The 11,332-nt window shown below is 35.8% G+C and overlaps 1 pseudogene; it reads right to left on the reverse strand.

Moving 5' to 3' along the window:
* Positions 1-706: 706 nt before the first annotated feature.
* On the reverse strand, positions 707-1,326 carry LOC143670413 (receptor expression-enhancing protein 3 pseudogene; annotated as a pseudogene).
* Positions 1,327-11,332: the final 10,006 nt, after the last annotated feature.

Raw genomic sequence — 11,332 nt, forward strand, 5'->3', positions numbered from 1 at the left:
AGAGAGATGACATAATCCAAGGCATAAATGTGAAATGTCAGAATGTGACAAACAATAATAAAGGTAGTGTCAATGCAATTTAAAATAAATGCATGGTTGTAAAACGAATAAACATTTTCAAGTATACAAAACCATTTGGGAATAAAAGTGCTATATGGATACATACCAGTTTTTTTTTTAATTTGTATAAAAAATGTTCAGTTGATGGTAAGAAAGCTAGAAAGTATTATAAAGGTAAAAATTGCAATAAGCCCTTATTTTATTATTTATTTATGACTGATGGGTCAAAGATCTGTTTACTTGCTATCCTTATGTGATATATACAACAGAAATTAGAGGTAAACACAGTACAATATCACAAAGACTGTCTTATGCTGAACCACAAAAAGAATCTTTTCAAGTATACTGTGGGTTTGATTTTCATCTTATATTCCAGGCACAATAAAATTGCTGAATTTAAAACAGATAATATGATTTCCTATAATTTTTGATACAGATATTAATGAATTTTACATGAATGACCTTTAGTTGCCAATTTGGAAGTAATTGTTAAAGGAATAAAAGCTATTTAAATTAGTGAAAGGAAACCCTATCATTGCCACAACTTAATGAATTATTTTAATGCATAAATCCTGAATATATAATGTTGAAAAATGAAGTGGATGCATTAGCATAATGTTTCTTGGGATTCTTGAAGTATAGGTGGCTAAAAATACACCTGTGGTTTCTTCACTTTGTATCTTAGTGTCCCCTGTCACACCTCTCTGGGGCCTTTGATGGTTTTCACAGATTTCATCACCTGCGAGTTTCGAAGTCCTTTGTGTGTTAAAGTCTCATTGTCTGAATATGTCCCATTCACTTAATCGGTTTTCTCATCTCCATCTTTCAGAAGAATTCTGTAACCTGCTGATTTACTGGGTGCTGCTTTACTTCTGTTTTTTGCTTCTGATAGAGTTTGATACGGTCTTTCTCCTACAGGCTCATCACCTTCATTAGCTGGTAGGTCACGCATCCTGAAGCATCTTCAACGTTCAGTTATTGCAGTGACAGCAGCCGTAGCTGCTAAATTTAAACCTCGCCGTCCAAAGTTCACCAGAGCCTCATACCCTCGTTCCTTTGTTTGTACGATGTAATCATCAATCTCCAAGCAACCGTTTGATCTGCCACCGTTTCACTCACAGTATAGAGAGTAAAAACAATCCGGTACATCATCCATAGAACATATCCCTTCACAGTTTTTGTTTTCACACCTTTGTATAAATAATATGCAGGATAAAGCATTGCAAACACCAACAGCACAGCTCCGGGGATCATCCAGGATCCCATTTTTCTGGGGGGGCTTGTGCCCCACCTCCCAGGCAGGTGGACACTAGGTATGGTGGACCAGGCTGCCAACTGCAGGTCATGTGCTCCTGGCCAAGCTGGGGCCCTTGGGAGCTGGGCCTGTATCAGCGTGTGGTCGTCAGTCTCCGTGTTTTCTGATGAGAAATTGGTACTTAATCTAATTGGGACTCCCTTGTATATAACGGATTGCTTTTCTCTTTGCAGCTTTCAGAACTCTCTCCTTGTCCTTTGCATTTGATAGTGTCATTAATATATGATGGGGTATATTTTTTCTCCATGTTTTATCACATTTGGTTTTCTCTGAGCTTCATGTTTTTTGCTAAGTTTGGGAAGTTCTCTGCCATTATTTCTGTAAATATTCCTTCCACCCCTTTCTCCCATAATGTAGATATTAACGTGCTTGGTGGTGTCCCAGAGCTGCCCTAGGCTATTTTCACTTTCAATATTTTATTTCTGTTTCTGCTTCCCAGCCTGATTTGTTTCAAGAGTCTTGACTTCAGGTTACCTGATTCTTTCTTCTGCTTGTTCCGATCTGCTCTGGAAACCTTCCAGGGTATTTTTCATTTCAATTATTGTGTTTTTAACTCCAGTTGCTCTGTATGGTTCCTTTTAAAAATTTCTATCTCTTTACATAGACTCTCAAATTGCTTATTCATTGTTTTCCTGCTATCCTTTAGCTCTTTCTCTGTACTTTCCTTCATGCCACTGAGCATTTTAAGATACTTTTTAAAAGGCTTTGTTCATTTGTGTCTTCTTCACTGGTGTTTTCTGTTTTTATCCTCTTGCTCTGAATGGACCATCATTTCCTGTTTCTTTCTCTGTCTTGCACTCTTTTGTTTCACACTCTACATTTTAATATTTAAATGTGTTAACTCTGCGATATACTCCCTGAGATGTCAGTTTCTTAGTTTTATAACCAGCTGGTAAGAAGGCAGATCTTCTTGACCTTCAGTCCCCCTATCAGGAAGGTGTGTCCAAAGCAAATGAAGTGTGCTAAGTTTTCCCGGTCTTTCTTGGGCTTTTGCTCGTTAGTTGTTTTGTATTGCTCCTGTTTGCAGGAGCTTTGCTGTGCCTTCTGTTTCCCGTGAGACAGACTTCCTTTCCCAGGTAGTTCATGCTGGCAGGCCTTTATCCCAGATTGTCTGCCTCTACAGTTTTTTACACTCCTTTCATTGTCCCACACTGCTTTTGCTTGGAGGGCACATTCTGGGAGGTGAGTCACCCTGGAGAGGACTTTTCCTAGTTAGTCTTTGCCAGCCAAATCAAGGCCGGGGACCCACGAAGGGGACACTCACTGGTTCCAAAATGCCCTGGGGAGGGTATCAGGAAGAGTACCAAAAGTTTCTCCAGTAGATCCTAAAAGTTGAGCTTTTCTAGCCTGCCCAGCAAATGCAACCCTTCAGATAACTGTCCCCTGCAGCCTGAGGATGCACTGCGTCTTTAAGTCTTCATCACATTTGCCCCTCTCCCAGGAGGTTTGAGGCAATGGCTGCCATGCTTTTGTTGGGGCAGGGTTAAACATAGCTGTTGTCATCTTTGTCCAGGGTAAGTTGAAACGATAACTGTCCTTAGAGCCAAGATCCAGAAATACAAATTGGCTCATCAGAAGCTGTTATCAGTGATTGGCCATGACCACCTTTGTTATTGGGGAAGAGGATTTTTACGTACTTTTCTGTCACCAACAACTGGCCAGAGACTGGACCCTGCAACTGAGGAAGTAAGAGCTGGGCACCAGTAGCTACCATGCATGGAAAATAACTCACAGTTTTTTACTGTCATTTTCCTGCCTCTTCCTCCCGTTCTCTGGATGCAATACAGTGTTCTTCTGGCCTCTGGAATTTCAAAATCTTTGTTTTAGACAGCTCCTGCCTGAAAAATAGTTATTTTGGTGCAAGGACTGAGTTCTGGGGCTCCCTACTCTGCCATCTTCCCTGGAAGTCTATCACTCTGTAAGGTTTTAGTGAATTCAAATTAAAACAAACTCCCAAGAATGAAAGTTTTGAAAGACTTGCTCAATGCATCAAAATATCAGCAATTATCTGGGGATGGAGATTTGGGGGAGCTCCAATTCAATTCTGCCTCTTTCAGTGACTACTCAACCTGTTTTTCTAGTACCATGATTATTATGCTGTTGGTTTTCAAGGCTGAGGTGGAACTGGGGCAAGGAAGATGGAAATAGGGCAAGTTAAAACATCACAAAATGTTTTTATATATGTTCCCACAGTTATTAAAAAAAGAGTAATTGAAGAGACAATGGCAATCAAGTGCAGTACATGATTCTGGATGGAATCTAGCAGGAACTGATAATAGGCTCAACCCCTAGAGCCTATTGGAACATTTATTTGAACATATGGAAAAAATAAAATGTAGACTTTAAGCTTTATATCAGTGTGAAATTTCTTGAATTTGATAACTGCACTTAAATGGTTATATAAGTGAATATCCTTGTTCTTAGGAAATGTACATGGATGTATTATTTGCTCAAGGAGCATGATGGCTGCAGCCTACACTCAAGTCCCAGAAAATAGATAGATAGATAGATAGATAGATAGATAGATAGATAGATAGATAGATAGACTGATAGATAGATGGATAGATGATAGGTGGAATGATACAACAAGCAAAATGTTAAAATTGATGGAGCTGGGTATCTGGAGGGGTATGTTGGAATTCTGTGTGTGGGGTTTGTATTATTTTTGTAACTCTTCTATAAGTTTTAAAGCATTTTAGAATAAAAAGAAAAAAACACTCTCTTAGTGAGAGTCAGCTCTTTTTAAAAAACAAAATCTCTCTTGGTATGTCATAAATATTCTACTAACCTCTAGAATTCTGAAACAGTTGATTTTGACCATTTTTGACAATTCTTGTTGCTTATATGGAAGAATGCATTTTCAGAAGTCTTTATTCTACCATGCCAGCAGTGTTTTTAGGTGTTTTATTTCATCAAATGTATTATCTTTATCCAGTGAAATTATCAATTTTCTTTTAATATGCAAAATGTGTTGGATTCCATTCATGTATTTTATGTTAAATTACCCTTGATTCACAGATATATACCAACGAATTCATGATGATGTATCTTTTCTTTGTGTCCTGCTGAGTATGGCTTACCAATATCACTTTAAGATTATTTCGTCTATGTTGGAAAATGAATATTTCATTGTAAATTTCCTTTCTTACATTCTCCTTGTTTGATATTTTATGAAAATTTTACTGGCATGGTAAAATTATCATGGCATATTTCTCTCTTTTAATTCTCTGAAAGGGTTTTTGCAATATCAGAATGATGTAGTCTCTGAAATTTGATAAACTCCTCTGCTGTTAACATTTTTATTGTAAATATAACATACATAAAAAAAGCAATAAATTTCAAAGTACATTGTAACAGTAGTTATAGAACAAATTTCAAAGTTTGGTATGGTTTACAGTTCCACAATCTCAGCTTTTTCCTTCTAGTTGCTACAATTTACTGGATACTAAAAGAAATATCAATACAATGATTCAACAGTTTTTCATTTCTTAAATCCTGTCTTCTCTGTTATAACTCTGTCTTCTCCTTTGATTCTTCTCCCAATGTTTAGGGGTATTTGGACTATACCCATTCTAAATTTTTCATGTTGGAAAAGGGTGTCACTATGAGATAGGAGGCTGGAACTAGTTGATGCTCTTGGAGAGGCTGGCCCCTCTGGGTTTCAGGACTTAGCCAGCCTAGGAACCACCTGGAGGGTGTAGGTTTCTGAAAAATATTCTTAGCGCATGAAATTTTTGTAGAATCTCAGATAGAGCACTAAGTATTATTTAGTATTAACAGGAATAGTGTTGGTTGGGGATTGGCAAACCATGGTAATTAGGAATATCTTGCGGAAGCTTTCATAAGAGTAGCTTCCAGAATAGCCTCTTGACTTTATTCAAACTCGCTTAGCCACTGATACCTTATTTTGTAACATTTTCCCCCTCATTTTGGTCTGGAAGGTATTGTCAATCCCCTATGCCAGGGCCAGGCTAATCCTTGGGAGTCATGTCCCATGTTGCCAGGGACACTTTCATCCTTGGATGTCATGTCCCACATGGGGGGCATAATGATTTTCCTTGCAAGGTTGGGCTTAGAGAGAATGAGCCATACTCTGAGCAACACAAGAGGTTTTCTGGAAGTAACTCTTAAGCATAACTATTGGTAGGCTTAGTTTCTCTGCTACAGAAATAAACTATACATGAGCAAGCCTCAAGATCAAGGACCTGGCCTATTGATTGGGAGTCCCTAATATTTGAGACAGTATCAGGGGGTTTCCCAGTAGTAAAATTTAAATGTTGCATATTTTTTTCTCCAGTCCATCAAGGGACTTTGCCAATACCTTTAAATTATCTGACCAACATACTGTAGGATGCATCCAGGTATTACATTAAGATATGCAGAATTAGAAACCCTCATTCCAATTCCAGACCCCATGTGCTTGGGTTGTTTAAATGAGCTATCCAGACATGTTGAGTTAGACCGTGTGCTACAGAAAATTTAGGTTTTGGGCAAAATAACCTCTTTTCCTTTGGTCTCATAAAGTAGGTGTAGTTCTAAAATGCAGACAATGTCATCTTTTACTCTGTATTCTGATTTACCTTAGTCCTGACCAGATTAGCATAATTTTTATCTATAATTGAAGACTGATCTCTTTTTTAGTTTCTTTAACAGCTGTTGTATGTAGCAATGCTGACTGTCAGAGGTGCAGAATTCCAACTCTGAGTCTTAGGTGTCACTCATGTACCCAAAATTCCAGGGAAGTACCAGGTTATACCTATATAGCACAGCCTCTCAAAATCTGGAAATGACAATTACAGCTCTGGACAAAATGTGACTACTATAAGAGTTCACAATCCAGGCCCTAATTTTCTTATAAATATTTTCTTAAAAAAACCATACAATGTTTGTTGTTTTGTTTCTGGCTTATTTTACACCAGTTAACGTCCCCAAGCTTCATTCACTTTGTTGCATGCCTCACAACTTCATTCCTTTCTGTAGCCGCACAATATTCCATCATATGTACACACCAGAATTCTCCATTCTACTTCTTCATCAATGTATCCATCAACTACTGCCATCCATAGGGAATCATTGACAATGTCCAAAGTCAACAGTCCAGGTACCACATTATCCTCAGTTGTGCAATCATCAACACTTTCAATTTAAGACAATTTTCATTGCTCCAAAGCAAAAAAGAACAGATAAACATGCCCTCACCAAATAGAAAATCCAAACCTCCCCTCCCCCAATTTACCCCTTGTATTGCTGTGGTGCTTTTGATGTTCCCTGTTAAATATAGTCCATAGCATGCAAAAGTAGTTTTCCTCTTATATCCCTCTATTATTGACTCCTTGTATAAAATCAACACCTTTGAAGTAGTTCATGTAAGGACTTATTTATATTTGTAGTCTTAATCAGCGGGATACATGTTTCTATACAGCCCCTTTCAATCATGTTCACCTTCATATTACTTATAAATGCACGAATGTACTACCTTCACTTCTATCCATTCTCTTACATTTAAGTTCAACCTCATTAGCTAACTGTTTGCCCATATCTAGCTTCTGTATAAGTCTGGATCCACCATATTCTACCTTATAAGACTCTGAGTTTAACGTTACCAAGGTCATAATAGTAATACAACTCATCTTTAACAATTTCTGGCCTTGGTGTTTCCTACATTGAAATGATTTAACTATTGTTTTAATTTATTCAATTCTACAAGGCTGTTTAGTCTTCTTGCTTCATTTTTGTTTACAATTTTCTAGAATTTTCTTTCATCTAAATGTCAAATGGAATGGCATAAAATTTTCCATAACATTTTGTTATATTTTTAACCTTCATAGCATTTTAACTATGTTCTCTTTTTCACTCTCAGTATTGTTTATTTGGGCCTGCCCTTTATTGTCTTGATCAGTTTCAAGAGAGGATTTCCAATTTTTCCTTTCAATGAACCAAATTTAGTTTTATATATCTTCTCTACTTTATTTTTGATTTCTATTTTTTAACTTGTTGTTTCTTTATGATTTTCTTCCATGTACCTTCTTTTGGCATTCTCTCTCTTTTTTTTAAATTTGTAATTTAAACACTTAGCACCTTGCTTTCCAGCCATTTTTTCTTTTATAGTAGATGTGTGTAAGGCTGTAATTCTTCCTTGACAAATTGCTTTTGCAGTTCATCCTAAAAGTTTTTATATATAGAATTCTCATCATAATTTTGTTCTAAGATTTTAAAAATAATTTTAAATATGATTTATCCTTCTATATGCATGTTATGAAAGACATGTTTTTAAATTTTGAAATGTACGAGGTTCTTAAAATTCAAATATAACTTGATTGCATTGTGGTGTGCTGTGGTTTGAAGCTGTATGTACCCCAGAAAAAATATTCTTGAATCTAGTCCATTCTTGTAGGTGGAAACCCATTGTAAGTAGTACCTTTTGATGAGACGACTTCAGTTAGCATGTAACCAACCTCATTCAGGATGGGTCTTAATCCTATTACTGGAGTCCTTTATAAAATGAATACAGAGACAGAGAGAGAAAAAGGCCAAAGAAGCAAGAAGCTGAGAGTAATGAAAGCTGGAACAGAAGGAAGAGACCAGCAGATGCTGCCATATGCTTTGACATGTGACAGTGGAACCAAGGATTGCCGGCAGCTGGTCTTCAGGAAGAAAGTATCATCTTGATGGTGACTTGATTTGAACATTTTCTTGGCTTCAAACTGTAAGCTAATAAATTTTCATTGTTTAACCTAACTCATTTCACGCTATTTGCTTTAAGAAGCCTAGTAAACTAAAACATGGTCTGAACATGATCTTTACAATATTAGTTTTGTGAAATTTTCTGAGACTTATTTCATGGCTTAGTAGGATATAAATTTTTATAAACAGTCTTTCAGTGCTTGAGAATAATGGAATTTTTAAATTTGGGGGTGTTGAATTTTACATATGTTCAATTGATTAAGTTTGATAATTGTAGATACTACTATATTGATAATTGTAGATACAATTGTAGATACTGCTAAATATTCTATGTCTCAATTTTTATATGACATCTATTAAAATTTGGTAAAGTTCTGTTGCAATCTCCTTCCATGATAATGGATTTATCATTTTGTCTCTTGTACGTCTATTTTTTGCCTTTATATATTTTGAGGCTTACACATGTAAACAAATTTATATTTTCTACGTATTTCTAGTGAATTTAGCCTTTCTTCAAACATAATGCTTTTTTGTCTTAAGGTCTTTTTTATTTTCTAGCAATATAGCCACCTATGGTTTCTTTTACTCTGTTGTTTTCCTAGGTTATCTCCCTATCCCCCTCTGGTATATATTTTGTTAACCTATTTTTTCAACCCTTCTCTGAAGGGTTCACTTTATGATATTATTGATATAGTTGGAACTGCCTCAATCATCTGACAGTTTTATTTCTATTTATACTTTAAAATATACTTCTTTCTCATTCCTTATTTCTGATACTCATTTTCTCTCTCTCTTTGTCATGTGAATAAGTTAGAACACAATTATCTTATTTTGTTTTCCCTCATATTCCATTCCTTTTTCTAACAATTTGGAATTTATGCATCAAATAGTGTTCAAGAGATTGTCATCAAAATTTTATTTCATAACACAGTGAAAAATAATATCTTTATCTCCCTCCCAAAGAATACATAGCTCTCAGTATATTTTAACACCAAGCATAACCTCCACTGTTCTCCAACAACTGGAGCTTACATGCCATAATGGGCCAATATTTAGTTCTGTTCACAGTTAGATGAATGAATTAGTCACGATTATATTTCAAATGCAAAATTGAGCTTAGATTTGAAACACTTTCACCATCTCCTTTGCTCAACATTCCTCTTTTTAAAAAATCACCTTTTTAAGAAATAATTTAAGAAAAATAAAATGCATACACTTTAATAAACAGTTCAATGAATTTAGAAAAATACGTACACCCATTGCCAAAGGCAGCAGTGTACACATCTCTACCAGCTATGGAGACTTCGGTCAGCAGATTGCTTCCAGCTGTGAGCTGTTGCTGGCTCTTCCCCAGATGCAGAGAGCCATATCATTCTAGGTCACATTCTTCCTGGGACAGCCCCTAATTGATGACTAACCAAGGCAGAAATATAAAGGCTTAGTCATATCTGACCCATGTGGGTTAATGTGATGGGCAATATTTGCTCCAAGACTTGTTTCCAGGTTGACAGAAGTTTGTGAGGTTTTTTTTGCTTAAGTCACAGTTCAACAACTCCCACTGCTTAATATGGCTTTTTCTCTCTTCCTTCACTGGTATTGATTCTTAAAAAACAATTTGTACCCTAAATTCAGAATCTTCTTTCAGAGAACTCAATATGCAGCACCTTTGTAATCACCACCATAATTAACAAATAGAAAATTTCCTAAACAACAGAAGGTTCTTTAATTCCCCTACCAAGTCAATTTCCATTCTCCTACTACTGGCTTTAGGCAATTACACTCTATCTTTATATATTAGATTTGTTTTTCCTAAAATTGCATATAAATGAATTCAAACAGTATGTATACCTTTGTGTCTGGCTATTTTGGGCAACATAATCTTTTTTTTTTTGTATGCTGTATGGCGGGGTTCACATTTCATTATTTTCCCATGTGAGTATCCCGTTATTGCAGCACCATATGTTGAATTTTTTGTTTGTTTGTTTTTGCTTGTTTGTTTGTTTTTTGGGAAGTGCATGGATTGGGAATCGAACCTAGGTCTGGCAGGCAAGAATTCTACCACTGTCTTACCCTCGCACCATCTCGTGCTTCGTAATCTTTTATATATTCATCCATGTGTGTTAGAAATCCATTCTTTTCTATTGCTGTATGATATTCCATTATATAAATATATTGTAATTTGTTTATCCATTCACTCTTTGTTGAGCATCTGGGTTGCTTTCAGTTCATCAAAACTGCTTTTAATTTTCACGTTCAGATCTCTGTATGGACATATGCTTGCATTTCTCTTGGACAAATACCTAGGAATAAAATGATTAATGATAGATATATGCTTAGCTTTTTAAGAAACAGTACTATTTGCTAAAATGATTGTACCAGTCTACAATCCCTCTGTGTTTCAATTGCTCCACATGTTTTTTAACACTTAGTGTTGTCAGTCTTTAAGCTTTACCCATTCTAATGGCTGTGTGGTGGTGTGCTCTTGATATTTTAATTCGCATTTCCTTGATGACCAATGAGCTTGAGTATCTTTCACATGTTTTTTGACCATCATACATGTACTTTAAAAATGTATCTTTTAGTATTTTTTCCACTTTTAAGTGGGTTGCCATATTATATTTGAATTGTAATAGTTATTTATATATTCTGGATACAAGAACTTTATTATTTTTATGTATTGTGAATATTTTCTTCATCTCTGACTTGCCTTGACATTTGAACTGTGCCCTTTAAAGAGCAGAAAGTTTAGTTTTGACAAAATTTATTTTACCAAATTTTTTCTTAAATGTTTTATGCTTTTTGTGTCCTACCTGAGATTCTTTGCCTATCCCAAATTCATAAAGAGTTTCTCCAAAATTTTCCTCTAGAAATTTTGTATTTTTGGCATTTATGTTTTTGTTTATGATACATTTCAAGAAAATTTTTGTGTATGGTGAGACGTAAAGATCAAGGTTTAATTTTTCACTCAATTGTTGAAAAGACCATCTTTTCCCTATGAATTACCTTTGGTGAGCCCAGGAAGTCATACAAAAGTTGTTCTGAAATTGTAGTTTCCCTTCGAGCATCTAGCTCCCATACTAAACCATGGGTAGAGTATGTGAGTGACAGCCTATGGCTATCTTGAATTTAGGGAATGATGACAGGTCAAATGCAAGATTGAAGGAGTGACTAACGATTTGGACCAGGAAAAAAATTTCAATTTATGAAAACACTGTCAGCTTTGAACCAGTTACTGCTACTGATGCAGGGCAAAGCAAGCCTCTGAACTAGGAA

Source organism: Tamandua tetradactyla, chromosome X (genome assembly GCF_023851605.1).
Source record: "Tamandua tetradactyla isolate mTamTet1 chromosome X, mTamTet1.pri, whole genome shotgun sequence".
NCBI classification, from domain to species: domain Eukaryota; kingdom Metazoa; phylum Chordata; class Mammalia; order Pilosa; family Myrmecophagidae; genus Tamandua; species Tamandua tetradactyla.